General features: G+C 40.3%; 14 non-coding genes and 14 pseudogenes across 14 annotated transcripts; all 28 read right to left on the bottom strand.

Moving 5' to 3' along the window:
* Positions 1-428: 428 nt before the first annotated feature.
* On the bottom strand, positions 429-547 carry LOC130615223 (5S ribosomal RNA). The gene has a single exon (XR_008976313.1). It is a non-coding gene; the product is annotated as a 5S ribosomal RNA (ribosomal RNA).
* Positions 548-997: 450 nt separating this feature from the next.
* Positions 998-1,116, bottom strand: LOC130618721 (5S ribosomal RNA; annotated as a pseudogene).
* A 450-nt stretch (positions 1,117-1,566) lies between these two features.
* LOC130618508 (5S ribosomal RNA) lies at positions 1,567-1,685 on the bottom strand (annotated as a pseudogene).
* Positions 1,686-2,135: 450 nt separating this feature from the next.
* LOC130617335 (5S ribosomal RNA) lies at positions 2,136-2,254 on the bottom strand. The gene has a single exon (XR_008978413.1). It is a non-coding gene; the product is annotated as a 5S ribosomal RNA (ribosomal RNA).
* Positions 2,255-2,704: 450 nt separating this feature from the next.
* LOC130615211 (5S ribosomal RNA) lies at positions 2,705-2,823 on the bottom strand. Its single transcript, XR_008976301.1, has one exon. It is a non-coding gene; the product is annotated as a 5S ribosomal RNA (ribosomal RNA).
* Positions 2,824-3,273: 450 nt separating this feature from the next.
* LOC130618500 (5S ribosomal RNA) lies at positions 3,274-3,392 on the bottom strand (annotated as a pseudogene).
* A 450-nt stretch (positions 3,393-3,842) lies between these two features.
* Positions 3,843-3,961, bottom strand: LOC130615198 (5S ribosomal RNA). Its single transcript, XR_008976288.1, has one exon. It is a non-coding gene; the product is annotated as a 5S ribosomal RNA (ribosomal RNA).
* Positions 3,962-4,411: 450 nt separating this feature from the next.
* On the bottom strand, positions 4,412-4,530 carry LOC130618720 (5S ribosomal RNA; annotated as a pseudogene).
* Positions 4,531-4,980: 450 nt separating this feature from the next.
* Positions 4,981-5,099, bottom strand: LOC130618507 (5S ribosomal RNA; annotated as a pseudogene).
* A 450-nt stretch (positions 5,100-5,549) lies between these two features.
* Positions 5,550-5,668, bottom strand: LOC130617334 (5S ribosomal RNA). Its single transcript, XR_008978412.1, has one exon. It is a non-coding gene; the product is annotated as a 5S ribosomal RNA (ribosomal RNA).
* Positions 5,669-6,118: 450 nt separating this feature from the next.
* LOC130615186 (5S ribosomal RNA) lies at positions 6,119-6,237 on the bottom strand. Its single transcript, XR_008976276.1, has one exon. It is a non-coding gene; the product is annotated as a 5S ribosomal RNA (ribosomal RNA).
* A 450-nt stretch (positions 6,238-6,687) lies between these two features.
* Positions 6,688-6,806, bottom strand: LOC130618499 (5S ribosomal RNA; annotated as a pseudogene).
* A 450-nt stretch (positions 6,807-7,256) lies between these two features.
* Positions 7,257-7,375, bottom strand: LOC130615174 (5S ribosomal RNA). Its single transcript, XR_008976263.1, has one exon. It is a non-coding gene; the product is annotated as a 5S ribosomal RNA (ribosomal RNA).
* A 450-nt stretch (positions 7,376-7,825) lies between these two features.
* On the bottom strand, positions 7,826-7,944 carry LOC130618497 (5S ribosomal RNA; annotated as a pseudogene).
* Positions 7,945-8,394: 450 nt separating this feature from the next.
* On the bottom strand, positions 8,395-8,513 carry LOC130618506 (5S ribosomal RNA; annotated as a pseudogene).
* A 450-nt stretch (positions 8,514-8,963) lies between these two features.
* LOC130618116 (5S ribosomal RNA) lies at positions 8,964-9,082 on the bottom strand. Its single transcript, XR_008979191.1, has one exon. It is a non-coding gene; the product is annotated as a 5S ribosomal RNA (ribosomal RNA).
* Positions 9,083-9,532: 450 nt separating this feature from the next.
* LOC130618278 (5S ribosomal RNA) lies at positions 9,533-9,651 on the bottom strand. Its single transcript, XR_008979351.1, has one exon. It is a non-coding gene; the product is annotated as a 5S ribosomal RNA (ribosomal RNA).
* A 449-nt stretch (positions 9,652-10,100) lies between these two features.
* LOC130618689 (5S ribosomal RNA) lies at positions 10,101-10,218 on the bottom strand (annotated as a pseudogene).
* A 450-nt stretch (positions 10,219-10,668) lies between these two features.
* Positions 10,669-10,787, bottom strand: LOC130618505 (5S ribosomal RNA; annotated as a pseudogene).
* A 450-nt stretch (positions 10,788-11,237) lies between these two features.
* On the bottom strand, positions 11,238-11,356 carry LOC130618115 (5S ribosomal RNA). Its single transcript, XR_008979189.1, has one exon. It is a non-coding gene; the product is annotated as a 5S ribosomal RNA (ribosomal RNA).
* Positions 11,357-11,805: 449 nt separating this feature from the next.
* On the bottom strand, positions 11,806-11,923 carry LOC130618687 (5S ribosomal RNA; annotated as a pseudogene).
* A 450-nt stretch (positions 11,924-12,373) lies between these two features.
* LOC130618744 (5S ribosomal RNA) lies at positions 12,374-12,492 on the bottom strand (annotated as a pseudogene).
* A 450-nt stretch (positions 12,493-12,942) lies between these two features.
* On the bottom strand, positions 12,943-13,061 carry LOC130617455 (5S ribosomal RNA). Its single transcript, XR_008978533.1, has one exon. It is a non-coding gene; the product is annotated as a 5S ribosomal RNA (ribosomal RNA).
* Positions 13,062-13,510: 449 nt separating this feature from the next.
* On the bottom strand, positions 13,511-13,629 carry LOC130618302 (5S ribosomal RNA). The gene has a single exon (XR_008979375.1). It is a non-coding gene; the product is annotated as a 5S ribosomal RNA (ribosomal RNA).
* Positions 13,630-14,078: 449 nt separating this feature from the next.
* On the bottom strand, positions 14,079-14,196 carry LOC130618566 (5S ribosomal RNA; annotated as a pseudogene).
* A 450-nt stretch (positions 14,197-14,646) lies between these two features.
* LOC130618589 (5S ribosomal RNA) lies at positions 14,647-14,765 on the bottom strand (annotated as a pseudogene).
* A 450-nt stretch (positions 14,766-15,215) lies between these two features.
* On the bottom strand, positions 15,216-15,334 carry LOC130617098 (5S ribosomal RNA). The gene has a single exon (XR_008978175.1). It is a non-coding gene; the product is annotated as a 5S ribosomal RNA (ribosomal RNA).
* Positions 15,335-15,784: 450 nt separating this feature from the next.
* On the bottom strand, positions 15,785-15,903 carry LOC130616282 (5S ribosomal RNA). The gene has a single exon (XR_008977365.1). It is a non-coding gene; the product is annotated as a 5S ribosomal RNA (ribosomal RNA).
* Positions 15,904-16,287: the final 384 nt, after the last annotated feature.

Here is a 16,287-nt window from a genome sequence, read left to right as displayed (position 1 = left end):
GATTTATTAGCACATTACATCGAAAATGGTTCAAACTTTAAAGGTCATATTTCTTGAGTGGATCATTCGAAATAGTTCGTGTTTATGTGCATTTGAAAGCTCCTTTTAAGCGCTATCGATTCTTTACGACAATAATGCGCTTTAAGATTTCCGGTAAAAAGTTCCAACGTAGGCAATCTAGGGTACTTTCAGACTTAATTTTCATATGACAAAGTTAGTTAGCAAAGTAAGTACATCGCCATTTGCTTTGTCTCATGCTCGTAATCCATTCATTTGCGACGTGGCGCATTTATTGCAGCACGATTGTAGCCGTTTTGAAGGGAAAGCAACTTCTAATCATGTCTCTTTCTTGATTTACTCAGCGGCTATTGCGTAAAAAAGATACGTCACAGTCGTAATGATAAATAATGTAACGTGAAAAAGTCAATAGCCTACGACACCAGGAGTTCCCAGGTGGTCCCCCATCCAAGTACTATCCCGGCCCGACGATGCTTAACTTCCGTGATCGGACGAGAACAGGTGTGTTCATCGTGGTATGGTCGTAGACAAACAAACGGGCAGATATCTACGATTTATTAGCACATTACATCAAAAATGGTTCAAACTTTAAAGGTCATATTTCTTGACTGGATTATCCGAAATAGGTCGTGTTTATGTGCATTTGAAAGCTCTTTTCAAGCGCTATCCATTATTCACGACAACCATGCGCTTTAAGATTTCGGGTAAAAAGTTCCAACGAAGGCAATCTAGGGTACTTTCAGACTTAATTTTCATATGACAAAGTTAATTAGCAAAGTAACTACATCGCCATTTTCTTTGTCTGACGCTCGTAATCCATTCATTTGCGACGCGGCGCATATATAGCAGCAAGATTGTAGCCTTTTTGAAGGGAAAGCAACTTCTAATCACGTCCCTTACTTGATTTACTCGGCGGTTATTGCGTAAAAAAGATACGTCACAGTCGTAATGATAAATAATGTAACGTGAAAAAGTCAATAGCCTACGACACCGGGAGATACCGGGCGGTCCCCCATCCAGGTACTATCCCGGCCCGACGATGCTTAACTTCCCTGATCGGACAAGAACAGGTGTGTTCATCGTGGTATGGTCGTAGACAAACAAACGGGCAGATATCTACGATTTATTAGCACATTACATCGAAAATGGTTCAAACTTTAAAGGTCATATTTCTTGACTGGATCATTCGAAATAGGTCGTGTTTATGTGCATTTGACAGCTCTTTTTAAGCGCTATCGATTCTTTACAACAATAATGCGCTTTATGATTTCCGGTAAAAAGTTCCAACAGAGGCAATCTAGTGTACTTGCAGACTTAATTTTCATATGACAAAGTTAATTAGCAAAGTAACTACATCGCCATTTTCTTTGTCTGACGCTCTTAATCCATTCATTTGCGACGTGGCGCATTTATTGCAGCAAGATTGTAGCCCTTTTTAAGGGAAAGAAGCTTCTAATCATGTCCCTTACTTGATTTACTCGGCGGCTATTGCGTAAGAAAGATACGTCCCAGTCGTAATGATAAATAATGTAACGTGAAAAAGTCAATAGCCTACGACACCGGGATATCCCAGGCGGTCACCCATCCAAGTACTATCCCGCCCCGACGATGCTTAACTTCTGTGATCGGACAAGAATAGGTGTGTTCATCGTGGTATGGTCGTAGACAAACAAACGGGCAGATATCTACGATTTATTAGCACATTACATCGAAAATGGTTTAAACTTTAAAGGTCATAATTCTTGACTGGATTATCCGAAATAGGTCGTGTTTATGTGCATATGACAGCTCTTTTTAAGCGCTATCGATTCTTTACAACAATAATGCGCTTTATGATTTCCGGTAAAAAGTTCCAACGAAGGCAATCTAGGGTACTTGCAGACTTAATTTTCATATGACAAACTTAATTAGCAAAGTAACTACGTCGCCATTTTCTTTGTCTGACGCTCGTAATCCATTCATTTGCGACGTGGCGCATTTATTGCAGCAAGATTGTAGCCTTTTTGAAGGGAAAGGAACTTCTAATCACGTCCCTTACTTGATTTACTCAGCGGCTTTTGCGTAAAAAAGATACGTCACAGTCGTAATGATAAATAATGGAACGTGAAAAAGTCAATAGCCTACGACACCGGGAGATCCTAGGCGGTCCCCCATCCAAGTACTATCCCGGCCCGACGATGCTTAACTTCCGTGATCGGACGAGAACAGGTGTGTTCATCGTGGTATGGTCGTAGACAAACATACGTGTAGATATCTATGATTTATTAGCACATTACATCGAAAATGGTTTAAACTTTAAAGATCATAATTCTTGACTGGGTGATCGGAAATAGTTCGTGTTTATGTGCATTTGAAAGCTCCTTTTAAGCGCTATCGATTCTTTACGACAATAATGCGCTTTAAGATTTCCGGTAAAAAGTTCCAACGTAGGCAATCTAGGGTACTTTCAGACTTAATTTTCATATGACAAAGTTAGTTAGCAAAGTAAGTACATCGCCATTTTCTTTGTCTCATGCTCGTAATCCATTCATTTGCGACGTGGCGCATTTATTGCAGCACGATTGTAGCCGTTTTGAAGGGAAAGCAACTTCTAATCATGTCTCTTTCTTGATTTACTCAGCGGCTATTGCGTTAAAAAGATACGTCACAGTCGTAATGATAAATAATGTAACGTGAAAAAGTCAATAGCCTACGACACCAGGAGTTCCCAGGTGGTCCCCCATCCAAGTACTATCCCGGCCCGACGATGCTTAACTTCCGTGATCGGACGAGAACAGGTGTGTTCATCGTGGTATGGTCGTAGACAAACAAACGGGCAGATATCTACGATTTATTAGCACATTACATCAAAAATGGTTCAAACTTTAAAGGTCATATTTCTTGACTGGATTATCCGAAATAGGTCGTGTTTATGTGCATTTGAAAGCTCTTTTCAAGCGCTATCCATTATTCACGACAACCATGCGCTTTAAGACTTCGGGTAAAAAGTTCCAACGAAGGCAATCTAGGGTACTTTCAGACTTAATTTTCATATGACAAAGTTAATTAGCAAAGTAACTACATCGCCATTTTCTTTGTCTGACGCTCGTAATCCATTCATTTGCGACGTGGCGCATATATAGCAGCAAGATTGTAGCCTTTTTGAAGGGAAAGCAACTTCTAATCACGTCCCTTACTTGATTTACTCGGCGGTTATTGCGTAAAAAAGATACGTCACAGTCGTAATGATAAATAATGTAACGTGAAAAAGTCAATAGCCTACGACACCGGGAGATCCCAGGCGGTCCCCCATCCAGGTACTATCCCGGCCCGACGATGCTTAACTTCCCTGATCGGACAAGAACAGGTGTGTTCATCGTGGTATGGTCGTAGACAAACAAACGGGCAGATATCTACGATTTATTAGCACATTACATCGAAAATGGTTCAAACTTTAAAGGTCATATTTCTTGACTGGATCATTCGAAATAGGTCGTGTTTATGTGCATTTGACAGCTCTTTTTAAGCGCTATCGATTCTTTACAACAATAATGCGCTTTATGATTTCCGGTAAAAAGTTCCAACGTAGGCAATCTAGTGTACTTGCAGACTTAATTTTCATATGACAAAGTTAATTAGCAAAGTAACTACATCGCCATTTTCTTTGTCTCATGCTCGTAATCCATTCATTTGCGACGTGGCGCATTTATTGCAGCACGATTGTAGCCGTTTTGAAGGGAAAGCAACTTCTAATCATGTCTCTTTCTTGATTTACTCAGCGGCTATTGCGTAAAAAAGATACGTCACAGTCGTAATGATAAATAATGTAACGTGAAAAAGTCAATAGCCTACGACACCAGGAGTTCCCAGGTGGTCCCCCATCCAAGTACTATCCCGGCCCGACGATGCTTAACTTCCGTGATCGGACGAGAACAGGTGTGTTCATCGTGGTATGGTCGTAGACAAACAAACGGGCAGATATCTACGATTTATTAGCACATTACATCAAAAATGGTTCAAACTTTAAAGGTCATATTTCTTGACTGGATTATCCGAAATAGGTCGTGTTTATGTGCATTTGAAAGCTCTTTTCAAGCGCTATCCATTATTCACGACAACCATGCGCTTTAAGACTTCGGGTAAAAAGTTCCAACGAAGGCAATCTAGGGTACTTTCAGACTTAATTTTCATATGACAAAGTTAATTAGCAAAGTAACTACATCGCCATTTTCTTTGTCTGACGCTCGTAATCCATTCATTTGCGACGTGGCGCATATATAGCAGCAAGATTGTAGCCTTTTTGAAGGGAAAGCAACTTCTAATCACGTCCCTTACTTGATTTACTCGGCGGTTATTGCGTAAAAAAGATACGTCACAGTCGTAATGATAAATAATGTAACGTGAAAAAGTCAATAGCCTACGACACCGGGAGATACCGGGCGGTCCCCCATCCAGGTACTATCCCGGCCCGACGATGCTTAACTTCCCTGATCGGACAAGAACAGGTGTGTTCATCGTGGTATGGTCGTAGACAAACAAACGGGCAGATATCTACGATTTATTAGCACATTACATCGAAAATGGTTCAAACTTTAAAGGTCATATTTCTTGACTGGATCATTCGAAATAGGTCGTGTTTATGTGCATTTGACAGCTCTTTTTAAGCGCTATCGATTCTTTACAACAATAATGCGCTTTATGATTTCCGGTAAAAAGTTCCAACAGAGGCAATCTAGTGTACTTGCAGACTTAATTTTCATATGACAAAGTTAATTAGCAAAGTAACTACATCGCCATTTTCTTTGTCTGACGCTCTTAATCCATTCATTTGCGACGTGGCGCATTTATTGCAGCAAGATTGTAGCCCTTTTTAAGGGAAAGAAGCTTCTAATCATGTCCCTTACTTGATTTACTCGGCGGCTATTGCGTAAGAAAGATACGTCCCAGTCGTAATGATAAATAATGTAACGTGAAAAAGTCAATAGCCTACGACACCGGGATATCCCAGGCGGTCACCCATCCAAGTACTATCCCGCCCCGACGATGCTTAACTTCTGTGATCGGACAAGAATAGGTGTGTTCATCGTGGTATGGTCGTAGACAAACAAACGGGCAGATATCTACGATTTATTAGCACATTACATCGAAAATGGTTTAAACTTTAAAGGTCATAATTCTTGACTGGATTATCCGAAATAGGTCGTGTTTATGTGCATATGACAGCTCTTTTTAAGCGCTATCGATTCTTTACAACAATAATGCGCTTTATGATTTCCGGTAAAAAGTTCCAACGAAGGCAATCTAGGGTACTTGCAGACTTAATTTTCATATGACAAACTTAATTAGCAAAGTAACTACGTCGCCATTTTCTTTGTCTGACGCTCGTAATCCATTCATTTGCGACGTGGCGCATTTATTGCAGCAAGATTGTAGCCTTTTTGAAGGGAAAGGAACTTCTAATCACGTCCCTTACTTGATTTACTCAGCGGCTTTTGCGTAAAAAAGATACGTCACAGTCGTAATGATAAATAATGGAACGTGAAAAAGTCAATAGCCTACGACACCGGGAGATCCTAGGCGGTCCCCCATCCAAGTACTATCCCGGCCCGACGATGCTTAACTTCCGTGATCGGACGAGAACAGGTGTGTTCATCGTGGTATGGTCGTAGACAAACATACGTGTAGATATCTATGATTTATTAGCACATTACATCGAAAATGGTTTAAACTTTAAAGATCATAATTCTTGACTGGGTGATCGGAAATAGTTCGTGTTTATGTGCATTTGAAAGCTCCTTTTAAGCGCTATCGATTCTTTACGACAATAATGCGCTTTAAGATTTCCGGTAAAAAGTTCCAACGTAGGCAATCTAGGGTACTTTCAGACTTAATTTTCATATGACAAAGTTAGTTAGCAAAGTAAGTACATCGCCATTTTCTTTGTCTCATGCTCGTAATCCATTCATTTGCGACGTGGCGCATTTATTGCAGCACGATTGTAGCCGTTTTGAAGGGAAAGCAACTTCTAATCATGTCTCTTTCTTGATTTACTCAGCGGCTATTGCGTTAAAAAGATACGTCACAGTCGTAATGATAAATAATGTAACGTGAAAAAGTCAATAGCCTACGACACCAGGAGTTCCCAGGTGGTCCCCCATCCAAGTACTATCCCGGCCCGACGATGCTTAACTTCCGTGATCGGACGAGAACAGGTGTGTTCATCGTGGTATGGTCGTAGACAAACAAACGGGCAGATATCTACGATTTATTAGCACATTACATCAAAAATGGTTCAAACTTTAAAGGTCATATTTCTTGACTGGATTATCCGAAATAGGTCGTGTTTATGTGCATTTGAAAGCTCTTTTCAAGCGCTATCCATTATTCACGACAACCATGCGCTTTAAGACTTCGGGTAAAAAGTTCCAACGAAGGCAATCTAGGGTACTTTCAGACTTAATTTTCATATGACAAAGTTAATTAGCAAAGTAACTACATCGCCATTTTCTTTGTCTGACGCTCGTAATCCATTCATTTGCGACGTGGCGCATATATAGCAGCAAGATTGTAGCCTTTTTGAAGGGAAAGCAACTTCTAATCACGTCCCTTACTTGATTTACTCGGCGGTTATTGCGTAAAAAAGATACGTCACAGTCGTAATGATAAATAATGTAACGTGAAAAAGTCAATAGCCTACGACACCGGGAGATCCCAGGCGGTCCCCCATCCAGGTACTATCCCGGCCCGACGATGCTTAACTTCCCTGATCGGACAAGAACAGGTGTGTTCATCGTGGTATGGTCGTAGACAAACAAACGGGCAGATATCTACGATTTATTAGCACATTACATCGAAAATGGTTCAAACTTTAAAGGTCATATTTCTTGACTGGATCATTCGAAATAGGTCGTGTTTATGTGCATTTGACAGCTCTTTTTAAGCGCTATCGATTCTTTACAACAATAATGCGCTTTATGATTTCCGGTAAAAAGTTCCAACGTAGGCAATCTAGTGTACTTGCAGACTTAATTTTCATATGACAAAGTTAATTAGCAAAGTAACTACATCGCCATTTTCTTTGTCTCATGCTCGTAATCCATTCATTTGCGACGTGGCGCATTTATTGCAGCACGATTGTAGCCGTTTTGAAGGGAAAGCAACTTCTAATCATGTCTCTTTCTTGATTTACTCAGCGGCTATTGCGTAAAAAAGATACGTCACAGTCGTAATGATAAATAATGTAACGTGAAAAAGTCAATAGCCTACGACACCAGGAGTTCCCAGGTGGTCCCCCATCCAAGTACTATCCCGGCCCGACGATGCTTAACTTCCGTGATCGGACGAGAACAGGTGTGTTCATCGTGGTATGGTCGTAGACAAACAAACGGGCAGATATCTACGATTTATTAGCACATTACATCAAAAATGGTTCAAACTTTAAAGGTCATATTTCTTGACTGGATTATCCGAAATAGGTCGTGTTTATGTGCATTTGAAAGCTCTTTTCAAGCGCTATCCATTATTCACGACAACCATGCGCTTTAAGACTTCGGGTAAAAAGTTCCAACGAAGGCAATCTAGGGTACTTTCAGACTTAATTTTCATATGACAAAGTTAATTAGCAAAGTAACTACATCGCCATTTTCTTTGTCTGACGCTCGTAATCCATTCATTTGCGACGTGGCGCATATATAGCAGCAAGATTGTAGCCTTTTTGAAGGGAAAGCAACTTCTAATCACGTCCCTTACTTGATTTACTCGGCGGTTATTGCGTAAAAAAGATACGTCACAGTCGTAATGATAAATAATGTAACGTGAAAAAGTCAATAGCCTACGACACCGGGAGATCCCAGGCGGTCCCCCATCCAGGTACTATCCCGGCCCGACGATGCTTAACTTCCCTGATCGGACAAGAACAGGTGTGTTCATCGTGGTATGGTCGTAGACAAACAAACGGGCAGATATCTACGATTTATTAGCACATTACATCGAAAATGGTTCAAACTTTAAAGGTCATATTTCTTGACTGGATCATTCGAAATAGGTCGTGTTTATGTGCATTTGACAGCTCTTTTTAAGCGCTATCGATTCTTTACAACAATAATGCGCTTTATGATTTCCGGTAAAAAGTTCCAACAGAGGCAATCTAGTGTACTTGCAGACTTAATTTTCATATGACAAAGTTAATTAGCAAAGTAACTACATCGCCATTTTCTTTGTCTGACGCTCGCAATCCATTCATTTGCGACGTGGCGCATTTATTGCAGCAAGATTGTAGCCTTTTTGAAGGGAAAGCAACTTCTAATCACGTCCCTTACTTGATTAACTCAGCGGCTATTGCGTAAAAAAGATACGTCACAGTCGTAATGATAAATAATGTAACGTGAAAAAGTCAATAGCCTACGACACCGGGATATCCCAGGCGGTCACCCATCCAAGTACTATCCCGCCCCGACGATGCTTAACTTCTGTGATCGGACAAGAATAGGTGTGTTCATCGTGGTATGGTCGTAGACAAACAAACGGGCAGATATCTACGATTTATTAGCACATTACATCGAAAATGGTTTAAACTTTAAAGGTCATAATTCTTGACTGGATTATCCGAAATAGGTCGTGTTTATGTGCATTTGAAAGCTCTTTTCAAGCGCTATCCATTATTCACGACAACCATGCGCTTTAAGATTTCGGGTAAAAAGTTCCAACGAAGGCAATCTAGGGTACTTTCAGACTTAATTTTCATATGACAAAGTTAATTAGCAAAGTAACTACATCGCCATTTTCTTTGTCTGACGCTCGTAATCCATTCATTTGCGACGTGGCGCATTTATTGCAGCAAGATTGTAGCCTTTTTGAAGGGAAAGCAACTTCTAATCACGTCCCTTACTTGATTTACTCGGCGGCTATTGCGTAAAAAAGTTACGTCACAGTCGTAATGATAAATAATGTAACGTGAAAAAGTCAATAGCCTACGACACCGGGAGATCCCAGGCAGTCCCCCATCCAAGTACTATCCCGGCCCGACGATGCTTAACTTCCGTGATCGGACAAGAACAGGTGTGTTCATCGTGGTATGGTCGTAGACAAACAAACGGGCAGATATCTACGATTTATTAGCACATTACATCGAAAATGGTTCAAACTTTAAAGGTCATATTTCTTGACTGGATCATTCGAAATAGGTCGTGTTTATGTGCATTTGACAGCTCTTTTTAAGCGCTATCGATTCTTTACAACAATAATGCGCTTTATGATTTCCGGTAAAAAGTTCCAACAGAGGCAATCTAGTGTACTTGCAGACTTAATTTTCATATGACAAAGTTAATTAGCAAAGTAACTACATCGCCATTTTCTTTGTCTGACGCTCGCAATCCATTCATTTGCGACGTGGCGCATTTATTGCAACAAGATTGTAGCCTTTTTGAAGGGAAAGCAACTTCTAATCACGTCCCTTACTTGATTAACTCAGCGGCTATTGCGTAAAAAAGATACGTCACAGTCGTAATGATAAATAATGTAACGTGAAAAAGTCAATAGCCTACGACACCGGGCGTTCCCAGGCGGTCCCCCATCCAGGTACTATCCCGGCCATACGATGCTTAACTTCCCTGATCGGACGAGAACAGGTGTGTTCATCGTGGTATGGTCGTAGACAAACAAACGGCCAGATATCTACGATTTATTAGCACATTACATCGAAAATGGTTTAAACTTTAAAGGTCATATTTCTTGACTGGGCGATCGGAAATAGTTCGTGTTTATGTGCATTTGAAAGCTCTTTTTAAGCGCTAACGATTCCTTACGACAATAATGCACTTTAAGATTTCCAGTAAAATTTCCAACGAAGGCAATCTAGGGTACTTGCAGACTTAATTTTTATAAGACAAAGTTAATTAGCAAAGTAACTAAATCTTCATTTTCTTTGTCTGACACTCTTAATCCATTCATTTGCGACGTGGCGCATTTATTGCAGCAAGATTGTAGCCCTTTTTAAGGGAAAGAAACTTCTAATCACGTCCCTTACTTGATTTACTCAGCGACTATTGCGTAAAAAAGATACGTCACAGTCGTAATGATAAATAATGTAACGTGAAAAAGTCAATAGCCTACGACACCGGGAGTTCCCAGGCGGTCCCCTATCCAAGTAATATCCCGGCCGGCGATGCTTAACTTCCCTGATCGGACGGGAACAGGTGTGTTCATCGTGGTATGGTCGTAGACAAACAAACGGGCAGATATCTACGATTTATTAGCACATTACATCGAAAATGGTTCAAACTTTAAAGGTCATATTTCTTGACTGGATCATTCGAAATAGGTCGTGTTTATGTGCATTTGACAGCTCTTTTTAAGCGCTATCGATTCTTTACAACAATAATGCGCTTTATGATTTCCGGTAAAAAGTTCCAACAGAGGCAATCTAGTGTACTTGCAGACTTAATTTTCATATGACAAAGTTAATTAGCAAAGTAACTACATCGCCATTTTCTTTGTCTGACGCTCGCAATCCATTCATTTGCGACGTGGCGCATTTATTGCAGCAAGATTGTAGCCTTTTTGAAGGGAAAGCAACTTCTAATCACGTCCCTTACTTGATTAACTCAGCGGCTATTGCGTAAAAAAGATACGTCACAGTCGTAATGATAAATAATGTAACGTGAAAAAGTCAATAGCCTACGACACCGGGATATCCCAGGCGGTCACCCATCCAAGTACTATCCCGCCCCGACGATGCTTAACTTCTGTGATCGGACAAGAATAGGTGTGTTCATCGTGGTATGGTCGTAGACAAACAAACGGGCAGATATCTACGATTTATTAGCACATTACATCGAAAATGGTTTAAACTTTAAAGGTCATAATTCTTGACTGGATTATCCGAAATAGGTCGTGTTTATGTGCATTTGAAAGCTCTTTTCAAGCGCTATCCATTATTTACGACAACCATGCGCTTTAAGATTTCGGGTGAAAAGTTCCAACGAAGGCAATCTAGGGTACTTTCAGACTTAATTTTCATATGACAAAGTTAATTAGCAAAGTAACTACAACGCCATTTTCTTTGTCTGACGCTCGTAATCCATTCATTTGCGACGTGGCGCATTTATTGCAGCAAGATTGTAGCCTTTTTGAAGGGAAAGCAACTTCTAATCACGTCCCTTACTTGATTTACTCGGCGGCTATTGCGTAAAAAAGTTACGTCACAGTCGTAATGATAAATAATGTAACGTGAAAAAGTCAATAGCCTACGACACCGGGAGATCCCAGGCAGTCCCCCATCCAAGTACTATCCCGGCCCGACGATGCTTAACTTCCGTGATCGGACAAGAACAGGTGTGTTCATCGTGGTATGGTCGTAGACAAACAAACGGGCAGATATCTACGATTTATTAGCACATTACATCGAAAATGGTTCAAACTTTAAAGGTCATATTTCTTGACTGGATCATTCGAAATAGGTCGTGTTTATGTGCATTTGACAGCTCTTTTTAAGCGCTATCGATTCTTTACAACAATAATGCACTTTAATATTTCCAGTAAAATTTCCAACGAAGGCAATCTAGGGTACTTGCAGACTTAATTTTTATAAGACAAAGTTAATTAGCAAAGTAACTAAATCTTCATTTTCTTTGTCTGACACTCTTAATCCATTCATTTGCGACGTGGCGCATTTATTGCAGCAAGATTGTAGCCCTTTTTAAGGGAAAGAAACTTCTAATCACGTCCCTTACTTGATTTACTCAGCGACTATTGCGTAAAAAAGATACGTCACAGTCGTAATGATAAATAATGTAACGTGAAAAAGTCAATAGCCTACGACACCGGGAGTTCCCAGGCGGTCCCCTATCCAAGTAATATCCCGGCCGGCGATGCTTAACTTCCCTGATCGGACGGGAACAGGTGTGTTCATCGTGGTATGGTCGTAGACAAACAAACGGGCAGATATCTACGAAATATTAGCACATTACATCGAAAATGGTTTAAATTTTAAAGGTCATATTTCTTGACTGGATTATCCGAAATAGGTCGTGTTTATGTGCATTTGAAAGCTCTTATCAAGAGCTATCTATTATTTACGACAACCATGCGCTTTAAGATTTCCGGTAAAAAGTTCCAACGAAGGCAATCTAGGGTAATTTCAGACTTAATTTTCATATGACAAAGTTAATTAGCAAAGTAACTACATCGCCATTTTCTTTGTCTGACGCTCTTAATCCATTCATTTGCGGCGTGGCACATTTATTGCAGCAAGATTGTAGCCCTTTTTAAGGGAAAGAAACTTCTAATCACGTCCCTTACTTGATTTACTCAGCGGCTATTGCGTAAAAAAGATACGTCACAGTCGTTATGATAAATAATGTAACGTGAAAAAGTCAATAGCCTACGACACCGTGAGTTCCCAGGCGGTCCCTCATCCAAGTAATATCCCGGCCCGGCGATGCTCAACTTCCCTGATCGGACGGGAACAGGTGTGTTCATCGTGGTATGGTCGTAGACAAACAAACGGGCAGATATCTACGATTTATTAGCACATTACATCGAAAATGGTTTAAATTTTAAAGGTCATATTTCTTGACTGGATTATCCGAAATAGGTCGTGTTTATGTGCATTTGAAAGCTCTTTTCAAGAGCTATCCATTATTTACGACAACCATGCGCTTTAAGATTTCCGGTAAAAAGTTCCAACGAAGGCAATCTAGGGTAATTTCAGACTTAATTTTCATATGACAAAGTTAATCAGCAAAGTAACTACATCGCCATTTTCTTTGTCTGACGCTCGTAATCCATTTATTTGCGACGTGGCGCATTTATTGCAGCAAGATTGTAGCCCTTTTTAAGGGAAAGAAACTTCTAATCATGTCCCTTACTTGATTTACTCAGCGGCTATTGCGTAAAAAAGATACGTCACAGTCGTAATGATAAATAATGTAACGTGAAAAAGTCAATAGCCTACGACACCGGGAGATCCCAGGCGGTCCCCCATCCAAGTACTATCCCGGCCCGACGATGCTTAACTTCCGTGATCGGACGAGAACAGGTGTGTCCATCGTGGTAAGGTCGTAGACAAACATTCGGGCAGATATCTACGATTTATTAGCACATTACATCGAAAATGGTTTAAATTTAAAGGTCATATTTCTTGACGGGATTATCCTAAATAGGTCGTGTTTATGTGCATTTGAAAGCTGTTTTCAAGCGCTATTCATTATTTACGACAACCATGCGCTTTAAGATTTCCGGTAAAAAGTTCCAACGAACGCAATCTAGGGTAATTTCAGACTTAATTTTCATATGACAAAGTTAATTAGCAAAGTAACTACATCGCCATTTTCTTTGTCTGACGCTCTTAATCCATTCATTTGCGACGTGGCGCATTTATTGCAGCAAGATTGTAGCCCTTTTTAAGGGAAAGAAACTTCTAATCACGTCCCTTACTTGATTTACTCAGCGGCTATTGCGTAAAAAGGATACGTCACAGTCGTAATGATAAATAATGTAACGTGAAAAAGTCAATAGCCTACGACACCGGGCGTTCCCAGGCGGTCCCTCATCCAGGTACTATCCCGGCCCGACGATGCTTAACTTCCCTGATCGGACGAGAACAGGTGTGTTCATCGTGGTATGGTCGTAGACAAACAAACGGGCAGATATCTACGATTTATTAGCACATTACATCGAAAATGGTTTAAACTTTAAAGGTCATATTTCTTGACTGGGTGATCGGAAATAGTTCGTGTTTATGTGCATTTGAAAGCTCTTTTTAAGCGCTATCGATTCCTTACGACAATAATGCACTTTAAGATTTCCAGTAAAATTTCCAACGAAGGCAATCTAGGGTACTTGCAGACTTAATTTTTATAAGACAAAGTTAATTAGCGAAGTAACTACATCTTCATTTTCTTTGTCTGACGCTCTTAATCCATTCATTTGCGACGTGGCGCATTTATTGCAGCAAGATTGTAGCCCTTTTTAAGGGAAAGAAACTTCTAATCACGTCCCTTACTTGATTTACTCAGCGGCTATTGCGTAAAAAAGATACGTCACAGTCGTAATGATAAATAATGTAACGTGAAAAAGTCAATAGCCTACGACACCGGGAGTTCCCAGGCGGTCCCCCATCCAAGTAATATCCCGGCCGGCGATGCTTAACTTCCCTGATCGGACGGGAACAGGTGTGTTCATCGTGGTATGGTCGTAGACAAACAAACGGGCAGATATCTACGATTTATTAGCACATTACATCGAAAATGGTTTAAATTTTAAAGGTCATATTTCTTGACTGGATTATCCGAAATAGGTCGTGTTTATGTGCATTTGAAAGCTCTTTTCAAGAGCTATCTATTATTCACGACAACCATGCGCTTTAAGATTTCCGGTAAAAAGTTCCAACGAAGGCAATCTATGGTAATTTCAGACTTAATTTTCATATGACAAAGTTAATTAGCAAAGTAACTACATCACCATTTTCTTTGTCTGACGCTCTTAATCCATTCATTTGCGACGTGGCGCATTTATTGCAGCAAGATTGTAGCCCTTTTTAAGGGAAAGAAACTTCTAATCACGTCCCTTACTTGATTTACTCAGCGGCTATTGCGTAAAAAAGATACGTCACAGTCGTAATGATAAATAATGTAACGTGAAAAAGTCAATAGCCTACGACACCGGGAGTTCCCAGGCGGTCCCTCATCCAAGTAATATCCCGGCCCGGCGATGCTTAACTTCCCTGATCGGACGGGAACAGGTGTGTTCATCGTGGTAAGGTCGTAGACAAACATTCGGGCAGATATCTACGATTTATTAGCACATTACATCGAAAATGGTTCAAACTTTAAAGATCATATTTCTTGACTGGGTGATCGGAAATAGGTCGTGTTTATGTGCATTTGAAAGCTCTTTTTAAGCGCTATCCATTCTTTACGACAATAATGCACTTTAAGATTTCCAGTAAAAAGTTCAAACGAAGGCAATCTAGGGTACTTGAAGACTTAATTGTCATATGACAAAGTTAATTAGCAAAGTAACTACATCGTCATTTTCTTTGTCTGACGCTCGTATTCCATTTATTTGCGACGTGGCGCATTTATTGTAGCAAGATTGTAGCCGTTTTGAATGAAAAGAAACTTCTAATCACGTCCCTTACCTGATTTACTCAGCGGCTATTGCGTAAAAAAGATATGTCACAGTCGTAATGATAAATAATGTAACGTGAAAAAGTCAATAGCCTACGACACCGGGAGTTCCCAGGCGGTCCCCCATCCAAGTACTATCCCGGTCCGAAGATGCTTAACTTCCGTGATCGGACGAGAACAGGTGTGTTCATCGTGGTATGGTCGTAGACAAACAAACAGGCAGATATCTACGATTTATTAGCACATTACATCGAGAATGGTTTAAACTTTAAAGGTCATATTTCTTGACTGGATCATCCGAAATAGGTCGTGTTTATGTGCATTTGAAAGCTCTTTTTAAGCGCTATCGATTCTTTTCGACAACCATGCGCTTTAAGATTTCCGGTAAAAAGTTCCAACGAAGGAAATCTTAGGTACTTTCAGACTTAATTTTCATATGACTAAGTTAATTAGCAAAGTAACTACATCGCCATTTTCTTTGTCTGACGCTCGTAATTCATTCATTTGCGACGTGGCGCATTTATTGCAGCCAGATCGTAGCCGTTTTGAAGGGAAAGAAACTTCTAATCAAGTCCCTTACTTGATTAACTCAGCGGCTATTGCGTAAAAAAGATACGTCACAGTCGTAATGATAAATAATGTAACGTGAAAAAGTCAATAGCCTACGACACCGGGAGTTTCCAGGCGGTCCCCCATCCAAGTACTATCCCGGCCCGACGATGCTTAACTTCCGTGATCGGACGAGAACAGGTGTGTTCATCGTGGTATGGTCGTAGACAAACAAACGGGAAGATATCTACGATTTATTAGCACATTACATCGAAAATGGTTCAAACTTTAAAGGTCATATTTCTTGACTGGATCATTCGAAATAGGTCGTGTTTATGTGCATTTAACAGCTCTTTTTAAGCGCTATCGATTCTTTACAACAATAATGCGCTTTATGATTTCCGGTAAAAAGTTCCAACGAAGGCAATCTAGGCTACTTGCAGACTTAATTTTCATATGACAAAGTTAATTAGCAAAGTAACTACATCACCATTTTCTTTGTCTGACGCTCTTAATCCATTCATTTGCGACGTGGCGCATTTATTGCAGCAAGATTGTAGCCCTTTTTAAGGGAAAAAAACTTCTAATCACGTCCCTTACTTGATTTACTCAG

Source organism: Hydractinia symbiolongicarpus, chromosome 11 (genome assembly GCF_029227915.1).
Source record: "Hydractinia symbiolongicarpus strain clone_291-10 chromosome 11, HSymV2.1, whole genome shotgun sequence".
NCBI lineage: Eukaryota > Metazoa > Cnidaria > Hydrozoa > Anthoathecata > Hydractiniidae > Hydractinia > Hydractinia symbiolongicarpus.
Note: the sequence above shows the minus strand (reverse complement) of the source record. Positions and strands in the feature narration are given on the sequence as shown.